Here is a 24,935-nt window from a genome sequence, read left to right as displayed (position 1 = left end):
GTGTCTATTTTATCACAATCTTTGGCATTTGTTTGTATCACTATGACCACACCTTCTCAGTTTCTTTTGATGGTTTCTCCTACTGGAAGCACTTTCCTAGAGACCCATCATTCTACAGCCTCACACCAGATGACTACAATTATTTTCCTGGCGTGAACAGCCACATGCAAACAACTCCTACATTCATATTTCCAGCACAGATCATGCCTGTGACTTCCAGACCTGTATGTCTAACTGCCTTGTTGACATCCTTTTTGGGATTATTCAGGTGTGCTTCAAACTCAACCTATCTAAACCCAAACTCATAATCTATTTCCTCCAAATTTTTTCTTCCACTGTTCCTTAATTTCATGAATAGCACCTTCATCCTTCCAGTTGCACACCCAGAAATCTAGGAGTTCCTTGACATCTCCTGCATTGACAGTTAAATCCTGCTCACACCCAAAATGCAATCCATCAACATAGACTGTGGATTTTACATACTAAATATCTCTCAAATTGGCCTCTCCTCTCTTCTTCCACCACCACTATAAACACAGTCTAATTCATGCCATAATCATTTCACACCTACGCCATAAAAGTTTTTCAACTATTCTTCCCCTATCCATTCTCACATCCTATAATCCATTTTCCATAGATAATCCTGAATTGTTGGCCTTTTATCACTGTCCCTTCCTCTGGCATATCACGAATTTTCAATGCATTTTTTTTTAAATAAATGCCTACTTGCCTGAGGTCTATTTAAGTAGTTTTGAATGTCAAATAAAATAATGTAAGCGCTGTAAATGAAATACTGTAAATGAAATATTGTGAAGCAGGATTTACAATGTTTGGGAATATTGACTTTGATACCTTAGAAGTAAATTCCATTAAGTGTAAAAAGCTCTACCACCTTTTAAGGGAAAATAAATTAGATTCAAATAGATAGAAAAGCAGGGAGAAAGATGAGATGTTTGAATAGAAGAAGGTCAACGTTTTGACCCTTGCTATTTGTATCAGTGTGTTTGTTTTTTTGCTTTTTGTGGCATCTATTTTTTCCTCTATTTCTTTGGATTTCTGGGATAGCTAGTGATTTAAGACATTTGATGTCAAGGTAAAAATTATCATCTGTGATAAAAGAGGGAATATGTTTATTAGTTTCACTTTGGAGGGGATTACAATTCAACCACACATTAATGAGTTAGCAAAATGGTCAGAATACATAGTGTAAGGACCAATTTGAAAGCATAAGAAAACAGAAAGAGAAGCCACATATGAAAGAGGTCAGGGGGTGAGAACTGGCCATGTGAGACAAGGGCAAGGAAGAATCTCAGAGCCTGGTTGTACCAGGCGACTGCAAACCACTGCTCCATGTGGGGGCAGAGTCTGGGGGACCCACTTGAAAGCAGAGTTGTGAGGACTGTGAAACAATTATTTTCTTATGCTTTACACTGAACAGACCTGGAATATTCTACTTTTCAAGGAAAGAAGGTTGTGGAAAATGTGTGTGGAAGTTTGAAGGAAAGCCACAAACATGAGTAAATGCTGAGAACATTAAATCTGTGTGGATTACTTTCACACAAAAATCCTGAGAAAGTGTAGAGAAAGGAAGACCAAGTCTTTTGTAGCTAAACCTCCCTTTTGGTGCAAATGTAGAATTTCAGTTAGATTTCACAAGGAATGTCTAAAATCACATCTAAAATCCCTAAAGAAGCATGGCTTCCAAGTCATAGTCTGGCAGATTGTATGGGTTGGTTTAGGCCTGTAGCTTTGCTGAGGGGCTTCATGGAAGGATTGAACATTACAACCCCTCACTGTGAATGAAGAGCTTCTATTACAGGTATAAGGCAGGTGTTCAGCATGGCACCTGTATATGAAGCATCAGGAAGTTGATAATATAGAGTGTGAGATTCTCATTGTTCATTTTGCTGGTACCATTTGAAAGGCATGGCTAAGAAACTTAGTGTTTTGGTTAGTCATTCTGTGGATCCAGAGAATTCAAGAAAATATATTACTCACAGACAAAAGTTTTGGCCAGAATCTGACTTTTCATGATATCTCTCTTCATGCTAGTATATTATATTGACTAGGATTGGCTAAAGGGTAGAAAAGTTGTGACTTTCTTTGCAGGGCTACACAGGGAGCTTCTGAGCAGAGACATAGGATAACGTGAAAAAGATGAGAGAGTGTATGTGTAATGAGTGATGTGAAATGAGTGGTTGAGGTGAGGCTCCTCATTTCTTTTTTAATTTTTAATGTCTACTTCCATTGTACTTTTCAGTTTTTTACACTATGGCAGAATAAAATATGACTTCTTATTCAGATTTTGCAGCTATTCCTCTGTCTTATCAGTTTTCTTATTCTATTAAATTTCTGATAAGTAGAATCCAACACAACCCCCATCTGCAGGACATGGTGATCTGTGATGTTATAGTAGGCTTGGAGAAAGCTCTGCTATAATGGAAGGCCACGGTGTCACATAGGGTATGTGGGGCAGAGAGCAAGAAGGATGATCCATCCCTGGGACCCAGATACTATTCTGTGCTTTTTGGACCCCCTGTTTTCTTTCGTGGGGTTACAAGTGGCCATCTTCTCTGGCCACATGGAAAAAGCTGCCAGCAGCAAGAAGTAAAGAGACCATCGTGCAGAGAAAAGAGACAGACAGACAACCTGGGGAGTAAGAGATACTGTTAAAGAGAGAATATGAATGCAGATTCAGTCATCCCTGAAGGCATCATTTCTGGCCTTTAGTTAGTAAAAGAAATGTCGTGACAGCTTTTCTTACTAAACACATACTCATGTAGTATCTGTGAAATTAAAAATTGACTAAGGTGTTAATTCATAGAGGACTTCACAGTGCCCTAGAGTTTGTTTGCTCCAGTTCGTATTTCACATTTTGCCTTTCATTATACTTTGCAGAGGTTCTGTGTTATTCTTTTAGACATCTTGTAAGGAAGAGACTTACTGGATCTCTAGTTAGTATTTTGTGACCTAGAACTGCTACTTGAGAAGGAATGATCCTATGTCATTCCTCCTGTAGCTTAAATGTAGTTTTCATTGACTTATGGCTTTTAAAAGTCTGCAGTGCAGGCTGTGTTTGTTACAGACTTAACCTTTCTACCATCTTGTTGCCTGACTCTCAGATAGGTCATTTGGCTGTAGTATTGCCAACCTACGGTTCTCCAGGACTGGTTCAACTGGAAGGCCAATTATTCTAATCCTTTCTCATGGCTCTGTGTGATGATCCCCAAAGCTGTCCATTTGGCCAACAAGGAAAATCTACCTATACAACAGACATCCTTTAGTATGTAAGTAGAACCATCAATATATTATTTAACATAGACACACAGTCTGTATTAGTCAAGGTTCTCTTGGTTACAATTCAAATGAATTTAAGCAAAAAAAGTAATTTATTGGTTCACTTAACTAGGAAGTCCAGAAATGATGCCTTCAGGCATGACTGAATCTGCATTCATATTCTCTCTTTAACAGTATCTCTTACTCCCCAGGTTGTTTGTCTGTCTCTTTTCTTTTTTTTTTTTTTTTGAGACGGAGTCTCGCTGTGTCGCACAGGCTGGAGTGCAGTGGCGCGATCTCGGCTCACTGCAAGCTCCGCCTCCCGGGTTCACGCCATTCTCCCGCCTCAGCCTCCGAGTAGCTGGGACTACAGGCGCCCGCCACCACGCCCGGCTAGTTTTTTTCTGTCTCTTTTCTCTGCACCATAGTCTCTTTACTTCTTGCTGCTGGCAACTTTTTCCATGTGGCCAGAGAAGATGGCCACTTGTAACCCCAACTATACAATGTCTCACCTTGACAACAGGCAGAAAGAAAGCAGCACTCTTCTCTAGCTCTGTATCAATCTGAGACAAGACTCTTATTGACATTACATGCAGCATGTGCTTATGTTTGTTCTACTCAGTATATTCAGGGGAATGGAGTACTGTGAGTGACTAGGCCTAGGCCATCTGCTCAGCCCAGTTACAGAGGTAAAGAAGCAAAACTGATACCCCATCAAAAGCATATAGAATGGAGGAAGTATTTTCTTTAAAAAATTCAGAGGATAGGAGAAGGGAAGTGTGCTACATAATAGAAATTATGATTGCTATAGTTTGGCACATAAGTTGTTTCCTGTTAGTAACTCTTCTGAGGTTGAATACTGCTATGGTCTAAATGTTTTTGTCCTTCCAAAATTCATATGTTGAAACCTAATCCCCAATGTTATGTGTTAGAGTGCAGGGCTTTTGAGAGGTGATTACGTCATGAGAGAAGAACCCTCATGAACAAAATTAGCACTATTATAAAAGAGACTGCAGAGAGCTAGCTAGCTCCTTTCATTATGGGTTATAATGGTTATAATGGAAAGGTGTCCATCTATGAAGAAGCAAGTCCTCTCCAGACACTGAATCAGCTGGTGCCTTGATCTTGGATTTCCTAGCCTCCAGAACTGTGAGAAATAAATTGCTGTTATTTATAAGCCACCTAGCCTAAGGTATTTTGTAATAGCAGCCCAAATGAACCAAGGCAAATGCTAAAATTTCATAAGCTATCTGACAACCATTATCCTATTGTGTTTGATTAGGGAAATTTGGATGGCCGAGAAGAGAAAGGATATCTGGACTATAAAATCAAAGTTGATGTTTTATCATTTAGCTTCAGTTTTCTGTCACAGGATATTTTTTTCTGACCTTCGGATTTCAGAAGGTACTACACTGTTATACTGTTACCTGCTGTAAGATGATTATTAAATATCAAAGTCAGAGATTTTTGTTTTATAAATTCATGCCCTCCAAATGTAATTTTAGATATTTTACCAGGCAAAGGAATAAACATAAAATAACATAAAATCTCAAAAATTTTTCATACATTTTTTGTGTTGTGGTCTTATTAAAATTCATATTTCCTTTTATAAGAACTGAAGATAAACCCAGAGGACAAAAATTCAGTACATTAATATTCCATGAATACTGGGGATCAGTAAATCTAGCAATTTTCTTTCAACTACGTGCTAGGATTGGAATAATATCATGTAGAAAAGACAATTACTTGGTTTATACTTGTAACTCATGAAAATACGTACATTACAAGCTTGGCAAACTACATTTTCCAATTTCTCAAAAATATGTTTAGAAATGAATTCAAAAGGGCATCAGTGGAAAAATAGAGGAAATACTCTTACCTTGTGAAAAACAGGAGATAAATGACAATTCTAAAATGTCATAGTGCCACATTACCAAAATCTTTTTCATGCCTCTTATTCACATGCCCCAGTGAATGCATCTATATAAAGTTTCTTGGAAGTTGGAGATCTGAGGATCAGATGTAATGTCGTTCTAAAATAATCCAGGAGCTGGCTGAGTCTGCTTAAATTTTGTTTTATTTTAGTTTGTTTTTCAGAGAGGATGACTTGAGTTTTTTTATTGCCTCCCTTTTAGGAGATAAAAACCAAGCATGCTTTTTGGAGCTGCAGTAACAAAATTAACCATATATCAGAAACATTACGGTCTTAGATTTTCTGTTGCAATTCTTAGAACATGGCTATGCAATGTAATAATTTTGATTTTAGTTCCTCACACTAATTACAATTTTTAGGTGTACATTACATTGCAGTTCTAATTAATTGAGAGAATACTGGGTAGAAGAGCTTTTACCATACTAACTTTGGTCGTCAGTTAGAATTAAAGAGAAAAGGAAACAGGCAAACAAACTTCCTGAATGATTACAGAAAGTGATATCTGAGTAATAAATGTCAGATCAGGCTCTATTAGACCAAACAAATCCATAAATTAGGGAATTATCTAAAAAATTCAAACTGGACTTTATATAAATGGAATTTGGGGTTTGAATTTCTCCAATCAAAGTTGCACTCTGATCTGTACTGCCTGACATCATCAGATTGAGTTCACTCCACCTTGTGCTCTGTGGCCCTGACAGAAAGGGCGCTCTGAGGACACATATTCTCATTCAGTATTTTACACTCCATGATGATGGTCTCATCACTGTAAAAAGCTTAATGGTGGCTGCAAGAAAAGGCACCATAAAATGCATGTCAGCCCCTTGGGTTGCTAAATTTACTGAATTTGGAATATAGAAAAAGGTTCTTCCCACTTCCATATATGGAAAAAAACAGAGAATGGGCAAAAAAAAAAAAAAAAAAAAAAAGAAAAAGGAAAAGAAAAATAATAAGGTCAGGGAATATAAAAAGGGAAAAGTTCCTCCAGAATCATCTAGGACGAAAGCTGCCCTGACTGATTGAAGGATCCTGTGGCTGGGAAAGGGACAATAGCATTCCACATAGCATTCCACATGTTCAAGACCCAGCACAATAATGATTGGTCTTCCATCAGTTGATAGAGATCTTGAGCCCAAGACATCAAATCTATTAGACCAGGAACTCTATACTTCTCAAATGACTGTCTGCCCTTCTTTTCCCTCCTGCTACTTTACCAAATTTTGCAGTACTATGCCAAAGATTAAATTCCCTTGGATCAACATGGAATAATCAGCTAACATTTTTTCAAGCAATTACTAAGATCATCAACTTTTTTTAAAACATCAATTTTGCCAGAAAATTTTGGAAAAAGTTAAATAACTACATAATATACAACATAATATATTCTGTGAATCTGTAAGGTCCAACCTTGAGACTAGAAAGATGGTTTCCTTCTATAGGTGTGTCACTTCTGGTAAACCTCAGCACGCTCTGGAGTGCACCTTAATTCTCTGACCATAAGAGATGTATTAATGAATAAATTGAGAAGCACTGTGAAAAAGACACCTACAATCCTTCAGCTCTACTTTTACAGATAGTTATACACTTTTGTCTCTAATTCTCATAACAAATGGGGCATTTCATGTTTGAAAGACCCACTGGAAATCTATACTTGCATATCCTCACTTAGAAATAAGTAAGTCCTAATAATGCCTTATATATCTAGTCAATTTCAGATGTTCTTACTTGAGATATTTCATATATATATACTAAGATAAGATAAAAGAAAAGCAGTTTTCAACAATAACTAGGGATGGTTTATTCTTCAGTAGTTTGTTTTGAAAGGATTTTAAATTTACAGAAGAATTGCAAAAATAGAGCAGACAGTTCTCATATACTCTTTGTCTGATTTCCCTAATGGTATCATTTTCATATTCATGGTACATCTATCAAAACTAAGAAATTAGCATTGCTATAATACTATTAAACTACAGACTTCATTCAGATTTCCCAAGTTATTTCCACCTTTTTTCTGTTCCTGGATCTAACTGCATTCTTGCATTTTTACTTTCCTCTTATTCTTTTCAAATACTACAATAGATACAGCATTACTATTTTTAAGAGCTTTGCTCTTTCAGGATCATCAAAGGCAACTAATAGCTTCATAGTTTTTTAAAAAAATACTGTTAAACTTCTGCATTAAATCTGCTGGCTGCTTTAAAGCAATAAGAAATGTACTGTGTGGAATTTTAAGCTTAAGCATCAGGAAAATGGGTTAAAAACTACAACCATTTCTAGACACCTACAATCTCCTTCCTTCTAGCAAAATCCTTTTCAGCTAGGAACTGATTTTCTGATAGGCTAGATTTTATTGATTTCAGAAAAGCTCAGAACTTTTTGTTAGGAATTTTCTGGCTCACTTACAGCTCAAACTCCCACTCTCTTATGGCACAGATAAATTTTGAGTCACTTTGAGGCAAGGACCTGTTCTTACTCACTTTTGTATCCTGAACATTACCTTAAACTTGATAAATGTTTGTTGAATTAATGAACATATGAAATTTCCTAGAATCTTCAAGTTGGAGTGAATTTGAAAAAACTTGACACTTCCAGGTTAATTAGACTCCGGAGCCTTCACCTTTGACTGCCTTTGGGATGTTTTGGTGTAGATAGTGTCAAAGAGCTTGATAGGTGATGTGTTATAGACAGCTTCATGGAAATGTCATGAACCTGTGTAGAATACTGCCAGAAAACTCGCCAACTTTTAAATATCTAATGTTTCTTTTCTAAGAGAACTAACAAGAGCCCTTTTCTTCTCATAAATGTGCAATCAACAGATTATAGAGAAATATGTCCATAGCACAATGATAAACATCAAATGAAGTATTAGTCATATCCTGCTTGGGTATAAGCAATTTTCTAATAATAAAGCTATCATTCAAAGAGAAATAATTCTAGGGTTCTAAATACTGACATGTGAAGCCGACCAGGGCAGGAATGTGCTCAGTGATTACCCTACTGGTCTCAACATGTTACTGTTTTGCCACAATTCAAATTTAAATCTTGACGGCCTGGGTTTTTTGTCATCTGTCTGTCTGAGTTCTTGAACCCTTACTGATAGACTGGGATAAATGTATGTGTATGGCCGCTTAACATTACATGTCAAGTTATTTATGTGTTTTGTGAGTTTTTGTTAATAATCTACATTACCAAAAGAATTTGGAATGCCTAAGGGACTTGAAAGTCTGAATAGGTTGTTAAGGCTAATTCTTAAATGTGGTGAGTGTTAGATTTTGTAAATCTATTTTATCCAGGCAGAATTTTAGCTGTGTCATTATATGGTATGGGACTCTGCTGTGATCTGAATGTGTCCCCCAAAATTCATATGTTGGAAATTTAATCCCCAGTGCAACAATGTTGGGAGGTGGGGCATTTGGGAGAGTGCTTAGGTAATAAGGACTCCACCTTGATGAATTAATGCTGCTATAAAAAGGGTTTGCTGTAGTGGGTTCTCTCTCTTCCACTTTTCTGCTATGTGAGAACATAGCAAGTAGGCCCACACAAGATGCCAGCACCTTGATCTTGGACTTCTCTGCCTCCAGAACTGTGAGAGAATAAATTTCTCTTTTTTATAAATTAGCCAATCTCAGATATTCTACTACAGCAGCACAAAATGGACTAAGATAGCTTCATATGTCCTACATTTCCCAGAACACTAAAAAGAGAGCCCTGAGAGAGGGACCATGAGTAAATATTTGTTACTTAAAAGATTGGAGTGATGGTTGTTATTGTAAAACTCTAGGATGTGCAAATAGCCAGTGCCATTACCTCTACCCTGTTAGATGATCTGAGGGAGATTCTACCTGAGATTAGTCAGTAAATGGTGAGTGATCTAGTTTATTCACAATAAGATGTTAACAAGCATTGTTTATTTGATTGGGTTTATGTCATAGGATTTGAAGGATAATTGGGCATAATTTAGATCATGGAGAACAAAGTTTTTCTGTAAAGAACTAGATAGTAAATTCTTTCAGCATTGTGGGTCTGTCTATCCTACTCAACTCTACCTTTGTATCTTGAAAACAGATATAGACACTATGTAAACAACTAGGTGTGATAGTGTCCCAATAAAAATTTTATTTATAAAAACTGGTGAATGGGGTTACATTTGGCCCCTGGGCCATAGTTTAACAACTTGGTTTAAAGTCACAAAATGTTCTGGGCCTTTCCTAAGGCAAACTCATATTTAGAACAAAATCATACAGATTTAGACTCCTTAGAATTACAATGATGCTAATCAGACCTTGCAGCATTGCTCTGTACTAACTGCCTTCAGGATCTTTTCCCTCAGAATGAGACACAAGTCAGGTATTTGTAGATGGTCTTCTGACATACAACAAGCATACTGAATTTGAGAAAGGGGTCTATTTTGGCTCAGGACATAAGTAACTCCATAGCAATTATTGCCATTATAGACAGATGATTTGTGGTAATGATTAACTCAAATAATCATTTTATTTAAAAATTCACTTGGAAACTGTGAAAAGTCAAACCAATTTCACAAAAAATTGGATGTGAGAAATTGGTTTCTACTATACAAAATTTTTGCTAAATATGGGGTTAATCAGATAGCCATTTATGTCTCATTTCTCACCTGTCTTAGCGAAATGCACCTTAGTTTGACTCAGAAAGCACAATCAAGTCAACCTGTTGCACCATCTTTGCCTACTTGCATTTCATTTCTTTCTTGCTTCGACATTTATTAGATGCCTATTTGAGAAGGAGGAAGAGGAGGTTAAAACTATGAAGCATATGCAAATCAGCCACCTTTAAGTGCAGTAATTAAAGATGATAGTTTATATATATTAATATAGTTACTGGCCCTGTTCCTGCTTTTCAAGTGCTGTGAAATGCGTGGGTTGGATAGAGTTGAGACTTCCTCACATAGGTTCCAGCACCTTTCAGGCAACTGCTATTAGTAGGCAATTACTTGATGGTTTCTGTTAATCAGTCGGGTCAGGTTTAACTTGAAGTCGCTTACTCTTATGCTGTGTCTCATAACAGTCGGCATTTGGTATCAATTGCTAAAACATCTTTTCTTCCTCTGGCAGCAATTGAAATTAATTTGGTGTTCTTCCTGCTGGCTTATCCATGTGAAACATTATTTCTTCTTAGTTCTTGACATATTGGTTGCTTGATGCATAACTTGCACTTAAAGTCTTCCTCTAGCAGGGCAGCCAACCTAATTCCCATGAAGACAATGGCCCAGCAGGCAACCCAGGCTGTCACAGCAGCAGACACCGAACCCAAACCCAGGTCGGCTGCTCCTTTGCCCTCTTTCTCCTTCTCCATCTGCCTATTTAGAGTGAGACTCTAAAGAGGCTCTTGTGCAAACTTCAACTTATATTAAGAAGATATACAGTGTGGTAGGAAAACGAGAGGCTTTGGGTTTAGATAGCTCCTTTTTCACACTTTGATTGCACCCCTTACTTGTATGACCTGGGACAAGACACTTAATCTCTCGGTACCTAGTGACTTCATCTGTAAAACAAGAAACTCATTTCAACACCATATATACATACATATGTATTACCTATCATATGCCAGACACATAGTAAGTTAGTAAGTGCTTCAGAAATTCCTACTTGGAAGGAAATGTCCTTTCTACAGCCTCAACCGAAAATGAATGGTTGTGATTTTTTGGAGGTAAGTCTTTTTAAAGCTCCCCTGAGTCAAATAGCCTAGCTGAATGAAGGAACAGCCTTCTCAGGGCCCTGTAGGACTGTCACGAGCAATGATTTATGGCTGTGACAGCGAGCGCTCATGTCTGAAACTACAGCTTGCTGAGGCTAGAGTGGGTTTCTGAGGCTTTTGTGTAATGGACTTTGTTTCATGCACAAAAAACAAAACACAAAAACCTCTTCTCCATAAACATGTTCCTTGTGGACCCCGGAGGCTATAGTGCTGATGAGTTTTGTTTTGTTTTTTTTTTTTTAATGAAAAATAGGATGAACTGCAACCACCCAATTAGAGAGACTCAGTCAGATCACTAGAAGCTTTCAGTCCTGGACACAATAGAAGAGGTTTTAAGGGGCTCACGCAGGAGAAACCATAATGAGAAAAACACGGACTTTGCTTTTATTCTTAGAAGCAGCTTTGTCTTGTCTCTAGGCTCAGAGCTGTGCTGCTGGGACTGAACTCATTTCCCAACAAACTATTTTTGTTTCTCACTTGCTATGTGAATAACCTCAGAAATGCAGGCATCTTAGTCCCCACAAGTGCAAAGGGTTTGACAACACAATGAGTAGCTGTGGACAATTTCCAACTCTCACCCAGAATCCTGTACTTATTGGAAGAGACTCACCAAATCCTAGGATGGTTCTGATCCAGGAGCCTCCCCAGGGAAGTGTTAACAAAGAGGATGAAACTCAAGAAGTAATTCTCTAGGCTGTTTTTGCCCGTGGGCTATTCCCAGAGACTATCATGTGTGCGTTTTTTAAGATTATTTGTGGATGATGGGATCATGGGCAGCTGATGAAGAAAAACATCAGAATAAAAGTTCTAAAGCATAGTAAGCCTCCCACCTGTGGAGCCTCCCTGATGTGCAGATATATTCTAAAGTTTGAGTCTAAGCTGTTCCGGATCAATGCCATTGAGATTAGGGCTGCATCTCTTCACTGACCTAGCCAGCTCTGAGACACGACAGCAGAGTTCTGATTACACACATCCCTTCCTTGTCTTCCTCTAATTTTTTTTCCTCTGTTGATGCCCCCATTGTTGGCATATCTCATCAAGGTTTGTTTTTCTTTAGGTCTTATTAAAAATAAGAGATAAAAATGTATTTGCCTACTCTTAAAGTGGATCTTAAAGCAGATGTGTTTGTTCCATCAACTCATCCTCCGCTCATAGTAGCATATTCAATACAGATACATTTATTAAACACTAATACCAGCCATACCCTGTATCATGCACTAGGATTCAATAGTGAGCAAAACAAACAGAAACTTAAAACCATAACCAAAAAATCAAAGAAATATAACACTGTAAACTATCATCAGTGGCACAGAGGAGAAGTACAAGCTACAACAATAACTTGTACTTGGGGAGCTGATAAAGGCTGATGAGTCACAGAAGCTTTCCTGAGGGATGATTTTTTTGGATCAAGACCTGATGAATAAGTAAAAGGAAAAGCAAGATAATTCTGGGCCACAGAAGCAGCAGGTGCAATGGTCCTGAACCAAAAGGAATTTGGCATATCGGTGTAACTGAAAGCAAGAGAGTGTGGCCAGAAAGTCAAAGAAGAGTGAGAGATGACAAAGGCAGGGTTGGGAAGCAGTGGCCACATCAAACAGGACCAAAGATATTGGGTTTTTAATCTACAAACCAATGAGATATATTCAACGTTTAATAAAAAGAGAGATATGATCAGATTTGTTTATAATAAATAAATTAAAATAACTGCAGCATGTAGAACTGATTAAAGAGAGAGTGTGGTGGTTTTAAAGTATGATCACAAATTCTTTGATATTCTTTGTTTCAATAGTTAGAGTATAATTCTTCTTGAGTGTGGATGGGTTCAGTGATTCACTCCTAATAAAAACAGACAATGGAGCCTCTACCACGTTCTCTTTAATCATTTGTTCTGGAGGAAGCTAGCTGCCCGATGATGAGAAACTAAAAAGTTCTAACAAGAAGCTTGGAACTCCAACAGCCATGTGATCCAACTAGGCAGCAAATCCTCTAGCCACAGTCAAGCCTTCAGATGATGGTAGCCTCTGCCAACCTCTTGACAGACTCCAAGTTAGAACAAGCCAGCTTAATGGCTCCTGGCCTCCCAACTCTCAGAAACTGTGTGAGAATATAATTTTTTGTTATTTTAAGCAGCTAAATGTTGGAATGGTTTGTTGCGCAGCAATAGATAATAAATATAGAAGATAAACATGGAAATATTAGTAGGATGTTTCTACAGCAGCCCAAACAGATAATGATGCCTTAACTTAAAGTGATTGCTCCTCAAGTATATCTTCACTTCCTCTTTTTAAGGACACACCATGGGTATCAGATATGACTGCTGGAAAGTAGTAGATGTAGCTTTGAATCCAGGCTTTGCTATTTAATTATAGATGATCTTGTAATGCCTCTCTACAGCAAGGGTTGTTTTATTCAAATGATGGAGCCTTTAATATTACTTCCCTCTTAGATTACATGAGCAGATGCATGTAAAGTCCATAGTAAAGGTGTTAGAGCATAGTAACTGCCAGTTTTTGTTATTATTATTTAGTACCAGTTTTTATTATTATTATTATCATCATCCATATAGATGATAATTTCTCTCTCTGAATCCTGTTCTTTGCTATGAGAACAACTGCCATTAAGCACTACAGTATCACTTTCCTTATCAAATTACATTCATGGATTCCCATTACTTTCCAAATGCACTTGCAATTTTTGGGCCATACATTAGGGGTTTTCTGCCTTGAAGTGCCACCTTGCTACCTGTGTGAACCTCTGCTTCCTGCAAATTCTTCTTCTCCTTAATTAGTTTCTTTTTTCATGGCTTATGATGTTTGATTGAGTCACTTAATTTCTATTATCCTTAGTTTTTGCACCAATATATTGCACATGTTAATAAATACCTACTCCTTCCCACTGTGCAGGGAAAGGATAATAAAAGTTTAATTGTTCATTGTGACAAACTCATCCTATTTACAAGAAGCCTGAGCCATGTATGTTGCTCCTCCTACATACACATACATAAAATCAAAGAGCCACCAAACAGCGTCACTCTGGAGGTTTTACAAACTTTGAGGAGGCACTTCAGGTCTCAGGCCTCAGGTCTCAACTGGTTTTAACTCACTTTCAGCATATTGAACCCATCTTCCTCACCTCTAGTTTCCCAACAGAAGTTTGAGATGTTGATTAATCACTGTCGATCCATTCTCAGTCACGTTTTATTGCTTAATTTACTTCAAGCAGTCTCTTGCCATTCTCAGAACAATCCAAAGCCCTATTGCTCTACATTTAGATACAGAGGATGAAGAGGAAGATTCCTTCATAGGCCCAGGCAATAGCACGTCTACTGACAGCTACTGAGATGACCTCAAATCTCCAAACTAGTCTGACCTCACTAACCAGAGGAGCTTGAGAAATGCAGATGTTTGACCCACTTTAAATGCATCCTAGATCTGTCATTTTAAATAGTGCATATTTTTGGTGACTTCTCATTTGCATAGCCCACCCAGATTGACTCAAAAGTAGGAATGTATAATGTTTTACTCTCTGTGTTCCCGACTGAGATGATTACTCCTGATAGAATGCCCTTCAGAGACCAGTGGTAGTACCTGAAAATTGTTTATGGGTCTCTTCCTCCCCTCTTCAAGCCTCCTTTAAAACAGAGAGAAGCTGCCCAATAGAGAGACTCTTTAATTTGCCAAGGACCAGCCCAACCCAAAGTGTCTTGACCTTTTAAAGTTTTTTCTTGTTTGAAGTAGAATCAAGACAAAGTCATTTTCATTAATCTAAAGTATGGCAGTGATTTTGCAATACAGTATATAATGAGGATTTTGTAGATATCTTTGCAACTTTTTTTAATGTTCATGTTTCCAATAGCCACACTCTAGATTTCTCAGCATGATTTTGCATGTAAAACAAACTACCAATAGCAAGAGAGTAATTTAATAATTTCATTGCTCTTTTGCATGATCTATAGCCTTCTTATATCTATCCAAATATGTGTCACAACTTTCCTATATAATATTTTAGATATAGTTGATATTTAAGTGGCCCCTGAACAAAGATTTTATTTATCAACAAACTGAGATGCAGTCCTAGTTTCAACACTTAGAAATATTGTTAAGCTTTTTATTGAATGAGACAAACAGAAAAGTACACAAATCTTAAGTATACATCTCCTTTGAGTCATTATAAAATTAACATACCCACATCCAATTAATTGGTTATTTCTTTGTGAATCATCAAAAAAACACCCAATATTAGCTTTCCCTGAAAAGGGTAGCTATATAAATTTTAAAATGCTAAATGTGCCATTATGTATTACTTTTATTCTTAATTGGATTTTTAATTTTCTTATTAATACAGTATAATCTAGTCATTATTATTACTGATATAAATGTTTTATTTTAGCATGCATATGTGCATTTTTTGGGGTGTTGTATGTGCACATTTGTGTTGGGGCCAGGATGGGACTGATTTAATTTGGCCTGTAGAATCACGAACTCTATTAAATAAGACATTTTTAGATATTTATGATGAAAAAACTCAAAACATTAGGCCTTTGTTCTTAGTCCTTGACATAGTATCTGAAAAATTTAATTCCTTCAGAACTTATATATTGAATAGACAGATTCTAGTTTTGAATATAAAAAGTTACAGCTGCAAGGTACCTAAAAGACCTCATTTTACATGTGAAGAAACTAAGTCTATGTATTTGAGTGAGTGGCCTAAGGTCACACACTAATTAGAGGCTCACCCAGGACTTTCCCATGCCCTACTTGATTACTCTTAACAACTCATGCAACCCAAAGTGCTATTATGACTGCTGTTTCTGCAACAAACAGTAAGGATCAGCACTAGTGTGTTACAGAGAGAGCAGTCAAAAGAAAAAAAAGATAAAAGAAATAATGTCAACTAACAAGAGAACATCTCAGAAATTTCCCCTCTTCCAGCAAACCGATACTGACACCACTTATAGGAACCTGACTGGGCTGCCCTTTATGTGAGTATATGCCAGAAGAAATACTAAAAACAAGGTAAAGAACTGTTGTTTTGACTGTATTTTGAAAAATAGCCTGAAAACTATTTTGATGTGATATACAATATGATAATTTTGAATTCAGGTTGAAACAAAATTGGTTTTTTATCTTGGTTATCAGTAGGGGACAAAAAACTCTGATTATAGGTACTGTTTATGCACTGGACATAAGTGTAATGTGTGATCACAGGTTTTTTTTTGTTTCTAACCTCAGTTTAGAAACTCCAAGCCTTGGTCTCCACGAGGGAAATACATAACCGGGATATTCTGCCCCACTCCATATGAGGTTCTGCCCATCTGGTTATGATGTTTACATAGATATACACTTGTACACACACAGTTTCCTGGAAGGAACAGGAAAGTAATGGATTCTTTCAGATCAGTTCTCATGTGCACAAGCATACAACCAATTTGGGAGGATTTAGAGTTAGGCAATAACTAAAAGCTGAAGTAGGTGTCTCTGGAAGCATCTAACCAAGTCTGAGTCATCATCACCATGATGGAAGTGCCATGTGTTACCATATTCCAGAGCAATTTCCTCATTTAAGTGCTTTAACAGTACAAGTCAGGGTCATTTGCTAAAATGATATTTGCATTTCCTTACAAATACATTCTACCAGTGATGTTTCTAAAAACATCCTCTTATTCATATCTAAATGGCTATCTTAAATTTGTGCCTTTATTTTGAGATGCCTAAGATTGTTTTCAGAAGTAGGTGAGATAAAGAAGAGGGGAGAAAGATTTCTGTATAAATTGCTAAGGTGAAGGGGATAATCCCTTCTATTACTGGGTGGATAAGTGTGTACATGAGTTAGGCAGTGTGAAAATTTTGTCTCAGTGATTTAAATCTGGTTGGGGGAGAGGGTAGAGATCAAGAATCTTTTATGGAAGTTCTTAATTTCCAGTTGGCACATTAGACATTATTTTCTCAAAGAAATTATGGTGACATATCCTAAAAGTAATCTATTAAATCTAAGTTAACATTTTGGTAAAATAAGCTAGTCAAGGTCAATGTTGTTTATATAGCACAACGGATTCTGAATTTCTAAAAACTCAATTACATGGAAGCTTTTGGAAATAATGATCACCTAGGCTTATTTTGGTCTGTTAGTTTTTCTTTTGTAATAATCATTCTCTGTGATGATTGAAGTCAGTTGACTGTTCTCAAGTAAGATTTTAATTAAATTGTAAATCCACAGGAAAATCTATGAAATGTTTATAAAGTTGCCCCTGAAAATTTTTTCTTTCAAAAATCTGGAAATTAATGGTAATTAAAAAAAAAAAACTATCAAAATTTGACTTGTGTTGCTGAAAGACCCAGTGAGCAAATTTATGGTTTCAGATATAATGATAGCTAGTATTGTACTTACTCTCCCACCTTAAACTTTAAAACCTGCAGAAAACATAAAATAAATATTTGCAGTTATGAGACTGGAGCCCAGGCAGAGCTACAATCCTTAAGAGAAAGGGTGCACACAAGGTGGCCCTCACATTCACTAAGGTTTTTTTTTTTTTTTTTCTCTGGAAACAATTTCTGGACTGTGGTGCAGGAAAATGGAACCCATGCAGACAGTGACAGATAAAAATGCCATGACCTTTTTGTAGTTTTGACACACATTTTTATAAAACGATATGCTCTTCATTAAATAAATAAAGTTCTACCTGGAAATTGAGGCCTGACAACTCACAAGCAAACTAAAACATTTGCTTTTTCTCTGTTGGAATAATATCTAACTACATGTTTTAGAAGAAAAAAAATCTTTTCCTCTTCCACATTTTTACCTTTGACTTCAGGAATTCTAATGCTAACTTCCAGGTGGATACATTGTAGTATATATCTTTTATTGTTTAATAAAATCAAATTTTTCCCAATTTCAGTCTTCAGGGAGAACATACTTCTTTGGGCTTCAAATCAAGTTAACTGAAGGCGCAACATCTGAGAGCAATAGCAGACAAGATACATCCAAAGATAGCTGAATGAACTAACCAGTTGAATTGGATGCTGACCGTGTTGGCCAAAGTGAAGACTTTAGGTTGACGCCACTGAGTTGGCAGTTTTTCCCTTTACTCATTGGCTCAAAGTTTCAGCTCCAATTTGAGATCGCCTTTAGATTGGGATTGTGAATTTTCACTACGTTTTAAAATGTAGTCAATCGGCAGCACAAGATGCAAGCTTCACCCCTGAGTGACACACATCCCTAATCTACTAGAGGTAGATCAATGCCAAGGGGCAGCCATGGTTCATCTTCTGGACTGCCATCTTACTTGAAGTTTTGAAGAAATAATGATTCCTTTTAGCTTCCGTCCCACACAGACATATTGTGAAAATGCAAAAGTATACATGAACTTAAAGATAAAATGAGAAAAGAAAGGGAGCCCCTTTGGTGCATATTTCTGACATCCCATAGGGTCTGTGTTTATTCTTCCCTGCCACTGGAGAGAGAAAGTTTGAGAAGGAAGAGCACATGCTGTGACATCAGCCTGGGATTCAAACTCATCTCAACCTCTCATTGACAGTGTCACTTGGGGGAATTTGCCTAAACTCTCTGAGATTTACTCATATTTAAAAGGAGGAAACCAATATTTACCTGAAATGTTGCCATAAATTAAAAAGAGTGTGGTGGCAAAAACCTTCCTCTCCATGCCTGGCTAGATGGTACCCTCTCTTCATTGTTCCTATCACCTAAAATTCTGTCATAATCACTTAGATATAAGTTTAAAAAAGGAGGAGGAATAGGAGATATGCACTCAGGTTTGCTGCTCAAGAGCTAACTTTTCCTCTAGTTCTTTCACAATGATGCTGTCATAAAGGCTGGGAAGAAGTCTACACTGATAACGCAGAGTACATCTCATATGTGGCTCCTGTCTAATGTATCAGGCCCAGAAAGTGCCTTAGATTGCTTCTATTTTCTCAACTGGGTGAAGCTGAGTAAAAATTGTTAAATAAAAGTGCTATCCCAAAGTGCTAGCTTGAATAACTCTACAAAGAGTAGGGCAGGAGGGTGCATGAGAGGCCCAGTCAGGGGCTCCCAGGCATTGTGGTGGAGTAAAGCAGTAAGGGACAAATAGGATGACTGCAGAAGAATCTCTGGAAATACGTGGAGACAGTTGGGGCCAGGGACTTCGTTGCTATTCTGTCATCTGTGTCTATCTGGTATCTGAGGGTAACTGTAGTGTGGAAGTGAAATGGGACAAAATGGTGGTGACAGGGAAGTGATCTCAAGAGCAGTGATAATGGAAACTTCTTCCACTCAGGTGCTTCATAGATAAGGGCTCTTTGCAAGCTGGGAGTTTGTAATGTGGGGACTACTTAAAGAGCAGTTTGTTCGATGATATTTACATTATTTGCAATTAATTTAAATGATTTGTGCAAATATGAAATTCTTCTATTAATGATTTTGTCCTGAGTGCTAAGCAAACCAAGAACACCAAAACAAGGCAATACTCTAAAATTATCATTAACCTGTTCTTCATTCTTTCAGCAATACTTAACATGTCCCAGGCACTGGGAATATAAAATGAAAAGCCCAGTGTCTGCCCCCGGGAATATGTATTCTGCCTAAGACAGTATAAGACATAGTCATTCACTTTTTAAAAGTATATATGAATATGCAATGTTTGTCTTTCTGTGCCTGGCTTATTTCACTTAACATAATGAGGACATAGAGAGTTGAAGGATGGTGAGCAAAGGCTAGGAAGGGTAGTGGAGGGCTGGGGGAGAAGAGGGCATCAGTAATGGGTACAAAAAAGTAGAGAGCAGGAATGAATAAGACATACTATTTGATCTCACAACATGGTGACTATAGTTAATAATGATTGTACATTTTAAAATAAAAGAGTATAATTTGGATTGTTTGTAACACAAAGGCTAAATGTTTGAGGGGGTGGATACCCCATTCTTCATGATGTATTTCACCTCTAATGCCTGTATCAAAACATCTCATGTGACCCCAAAATATATACACCTACTATGTACTCACAAAACGTTTAAAAAAAAGAAATAAAGAACATGTGAAATTTATGTTCTAAGTATTCCTTCTCATTAATGTAAAAGCATATGTCACCCATTATTTTTCATCTTCTGATTTCTCAAAATCCAAGGACATCGCTGGCAGTATTTTTAAGAAATAAATAATAATAATAAATGTTTGGCTCAATTCTAAACTTATAGAACCAGAATTTCTACTGTTGAGGCCCAGAAAGTTGCTTTTTTATCAGACTCCCCAATGTGATCTTTCGTAATTAAAATTGAGAACTATAGCTGACTTTCTCTTTCCTAACATTGCCCCTTATCGTAAAATAGACACTGAGAACTTCAAAAGCAAAAACAGAAAAGATCACATCTGCCATGAAATTTCCAAATACAATCTTTTTTAAGTATGTGTTGATGCATAAACTCATTTGTTTTGACTGATTTTATCTGTGAGGCCAATCCACAAAACAGTCATGTCAATCAAAAAGTCATTTCCTTTTGTTTGCATTTTAGCTTTCATCAGCCTGGGGCTTGTCACAGACAAAGGTTACCTGATTACATTACCATGGCAGGCAGGTGGGTGACTTCTGTAGGAGCCACACCGGAAACATCCATCAAAGGAGAACTTTTCAGTGGGCAGCTCAGTATTTAATGAAAGTGTCAATGGCTTTCACAGAAAAGTTTATCTGAACTCCTCTTAATTATCTCAATAATAAACATCACACCTTCTCTCAAAAAATGGTCTTTCTTAATTTTTAAGTAGGCAAAGGTAATCAGGTCTAAGAGGACCAAATGCATTTTTTGAGGGATGGGAAGGGAGAGATACAGAAGCTTTGTTCCCTGTCATTTGAAAGGAGGCACAGGTAGGCTGGAGAGCACTGGGGTTTCCAGTGCGGCTCCCAGAACCATGCAGGTACAGATTCAACTCTCTTGCTTACCATGCCATCTGGGGCATTCAATGTAGCCAAGCCACAATTTCCTTATTCTGAAAGTGAGGAAGTAATAATAACTGACATTTATTGAGTGCCTGTCATGTGCCAGGTCCCCTCTCACTGAGTCCTCCCAATACCTCTGCAATGGAGAGGATAGTATGCCCATTTAACAGATGATGAAATTGGGGGACAGAGAACCACTTCAGAGAGATTTTGACAGTACTAACCATGATAATATTTGGAGTGCTTAACACAGACCTTAATACTTATAAATGCTGAAGACTAGTATTATGAATACATTAAATTAGCCTTAGTTTCCCTTTTTAAGCCCTTGCCAAAAATCATTTCAAAATTCACAACCTCTTTGGTGTAGGCCCTTGGGCCAGCTAATTCATTAAGATACATTGTCTGGGCACAGTGGCTCATGCCTGTAATCCCAGCACTTTGGGAGGCCACGGCAGGTAGATCATTTGAGGCCAGGAGTTCAAGACCAGCCTGGGCAACATGATGAAACCCATCTCTACTACAAATGCAAAAATTAGCCAGACACAGTGGCACATGCCTGTAATCCCAGCTACTCGGGAGGCTGAGGCATGAGAATTGCTTGAACCCGGGAGGCTGAGGTAACAGTGAGCCAAGATCTTGCCATTGCCCTCCAGCCTGGACAACAGAGTGAGACTCTATGTCGAAAATAATAATAATAATAATTCATTGTCCAAATGCAGACTGGGCTCACTCTTCATACTTCAAAGGAAGAATGCATGGAGCTTCTAAAGTTAGTTCCAGAAGATAGAACCTATTATCTCCACAGTATATGACTGTCATTACCCTGAGCAGGACCAGAAAGCACCGCTACCAAGAAGAAGTTTTTTCTGGAAACATTACTAATCAGTCATTTTGATTACTTCCAAGGGACACATAGTGGGTGCTTTGGTTGGTTCTGAGGAGCTTTGGGTAACTGATCCAAATGTGAGTTCGTTTGGTTGGTTGCCTCCAGAGAGGTAGAGCAAGAAGCAGTGTGGCATAGGAAAAGAGCCAAAGCTCTGTTGGGTGCTTGGGAGAGGAAACAGAGCTGGAGCTGAATCCTGATCTCTTTCCCTCCACTTAGGAGTTGAATGATCTTGGAAAAGCTACTTCAAGTGTTGAAGCTAGAAGTACCTCATAGGGTTATTTTGAAAAAGAAAACAAGAGGACCTATAGAAAGGTTCCAGCACACTGTCTGCCACACAACAGTTGCTCAGTAAATAAAAATGAATTATGATGATTAGTTTTATTATTGAGACCAGCTACCAATGATAACATTGTAAACACCCTAGATAGGATAGTCTAATCCTATGACTCAGTGGCCAGCACGGAGAGAGGTTACAAAGGTATGAACTCTGGTCAGGCTACTGTGTAAGTGAGTAGCATACAGAGCCAACTGGTTTGAGTGACCATAATCATTTATTTTTTCTTTCATTGAACCAATAAGTGTTGAGGCTTTTGGAAAGTACAAAGCAGGGGCTGTGTCTAAAGACACCCTATTCCAGTTTTCTTTGAAAGTTTGGGCCCACAGATGTAGTTTCTATTAGGGGAGAGTGTTTCTCTGGGCACCTACACAGAGAAAGAAATTCCTTCAGAGTGAGAAAAAGGTGGAAACTGTGGTCCCAAAAATAATGGAACCTGTCCTCCTGAAATCTCCTAAGGGTATTGGCAAGACCTCAACCAGCATGCCTGCCTGGTATTTCTAGAGGAGGCAGACTGTAAGAACAAAGGACCCTAATCTCAGCAATGGTGTTGCATCCCACGCCTGCCATAAAATAGTAAAATTGCCAGACCTATATGAGCCCTGTTGACTTACACAGTGGATTTCTCAGTGGTAACCAGTGTGAACTGAAAACCTAAGATGACTTTCTGATACCCCCAAGCTTTGTAGACTTAACTTTCCCCTACAATCAAGGACCCACTTAAAACAGTGAGGAGAGGAGGCTCCACGATAGCCTATGATTGGATTCCCTGCCAACCTGATGGGATGTGGAATGAACAAAAGATATATAATAATATTCTTTGCACACCGAAGTCTAGAGCAAGACTTATATTTGCAACATGTGTTAACCAGACAGTCATTGAAATTGCTTGTTGAAATCAGACATTTAAGATGAACCAAAAGCTGCACTATTTGGGATTCCCTCTACCTTCCTGAAAAGCCCCACTGGGTCTCATCTAATGGCAGGGAGTTATGTGCTTCAACCATAAATCTAGGAAATGGAACTCAGTTTGTATCTCTAGCACAGTGCTTCTCACACTTGAGCATGCATCAGAGTCACCTGGAGGCTTTGTTAAAGCACAGATTGCTGGGGTTTACTCCCAGCATTTCTGGTCTAGTGAGTCTAGTGTTGCCAGAAAATTTGCATTTCTAATTAGTTTCCAGGTGATGTTGGTGCTGTTCGTACAGGAATTCCACTTTGATAATGACAGCTGTAGAAGACAATTTTGCAGAGACTTGGTATGAATTTTCATTCAATCTAATTTTTAGTGAAAATTCCTTACCCATGTGGCATGAATTTACACTCCTGTTTCAGAACTTTTGTCCCCTACACCCACCCTTCACATTCTCCTCTAAGCACAATTGTGCAAGCGGGTTTCAATCAATTTCTATTTTTAACACCCAATATTCACAACAGAGGTTGTGACATCTCTAGATAAAAATTTGGCACTTTTGTTTCACTTTTTAATGCTAAATGTTTTTTATTTGTATTTTTCTATTTTTACTGTTAAAGAGAACACTGAACTTGTCTCTCTAGTAGCCATAAGTATTATACAGTGAACTTGAGAGTTCTGCGTTACTGTTCAGGTTAAGAAAGCAGAGATTGGAATCTCTGAGATACATATTCCAATCATTTTATTTTCTTCAAATACAACCTACCCAAGTGTCTTATCTGAGTTGATTTTAGAAAGCTATTCTGTGTGACAAATTGTATCCAATTTCTTTCTTGTGCCTTGTAGATATACTTTCATGGACTGATAAACAGAGTAAAAAATCTGTTACAGAAATTAAATAGTACAGTGGTTAAAAGCATGGTTTTTGCCGACAGAGATACCTCTGTTTAAATTTCAGCTCTGTCTCTTCATAAATTAAGGGTGACCTCAGACAAGTTAATTTTTCCTATATCAGTCTCAGTTTCTTCACCTGGATAACAGAGATAATGCCTTCCTTTAAGCTGTTGCAAGGGCTGATTTAGAAGACATGAGTAATAGTAAGCATTATAAAAGAAGTATTATTGTTTCTTAAAGATTATCTTTTTTCTAAAAGTTTTAGCACTCTCTGCAACCTCTTAATTTTTATAGTGGAAAATAAAAGGGTCCATGGAAAGTTAGAGAAAATTTACATACACTCAATATTAGGAGAAAGTGCTGTTATCAAAACACAGGATTTTCACTTTTTACAATAAAGTAGGTGTGTTTGCTTAGTGTTTACTCTTATTTCAATGGTGTTTGTTTGAACCAGCATTAGCTAACAGAATTCACACAGTTCAAATAAATACCAGTGGGCTGGAAAGGACTTTTCTCCAGTCAAGTAGGTCACGCTGGAATGCTAGATTAACATCAATACACAAAAACCAATTTGGATAACATCTCTTGCAACTAACACAAAATACTCATGGTATAAAAGTATTTGCCACTTAGATGAGGCAAACATGGAGATTATGCACGTATACACACGCATATACACACACATACAACCACCATATATATTCACTATATTATAGTGAAATTACATGTAACAATTTTTATCTGCTTTTATCTTTTAAATGCAGTTCATAATGTTATACATACCCTCAGATCTTAGTTTCATATTCACGTGAACCCAAATGAATTTGTTCCAATGGGGTATTGAAAACAAAAGAAAGTGATTCTGGTTAACTTAACATAAAACCAGGTGTGTGTATGTGTTTGGAGGAGCAAGAAACAAAAGAGAAGCTGATTGGCAGGTTATGGGGAAGTCACCAAACTAAAGAAGGTAGATGACCAGAACAGGAGGGAACAAGAAGGAGAATTGCTCAGGCATCCTGACCAGCAGTTGGACAATTC

Source organism: Macaca mulatta, chromosome 3 (assembly GCF_049350105.2).
Source record: "Macaca mulatta isolate MMU2019108-1 chromosome 3, T2T-MMU8v2.0, whole genome shotgun sequence".
Lineage (NCBI taxonomy): Eukaryota > Metazoa > Chordata > Mammalia > Primates > Cercopithecidae > Macaca > Macaca mulatta.
Note: the sequence above shows the minus strand (reverse complement) of the source record.